The sequence below is a fragment of the Palaemon carinicauda genome, chromosome 4 (assembly GCF_036898095.1).
Source record: "Palaemon carinicauda isolate YSFRI2023 chromosome 4, ASM3689809v2, whole genome shotgun sequence".
In the NCBI taxonomy this organism is placed as follows: domain Eukaryota; kingdom Metazoa; phylum Arthropoda; class Malacostraca; order Decapoda; family Palaemonidae; genus Palaemon; species Palaemon carinicauda.
The window spans coordinates 63,451,105-63,451,340 of record NC_090728.1 but is presented as its reverse complement, the minus strand read 5'-3'; positions in this window follow the sequence as shown (position 1 = coordinate 63,451,340).

Below are 236 nucleotides of genomic sequence, written 5' to 3'. Positions count from 1 at the left end.
AATAATGGTAGGCGTAGTAAAGACATAAAATAATGGTAGGCGTAGTAAAGACATAAAATAATGGCAGGCGTAGTAAAGACATAAAATAATGGCAGGCGTAGTAAAGACTAAAAAGTAGCTGAGAGATTAGTCAATATCGAAATAGCATTATCTTAGATTGGTCAAATACAGACATTTTGCTCATTTCTCTGTAATTCCAATTAATATAAAGGGAAATTAATTGTTGACTTAAAACT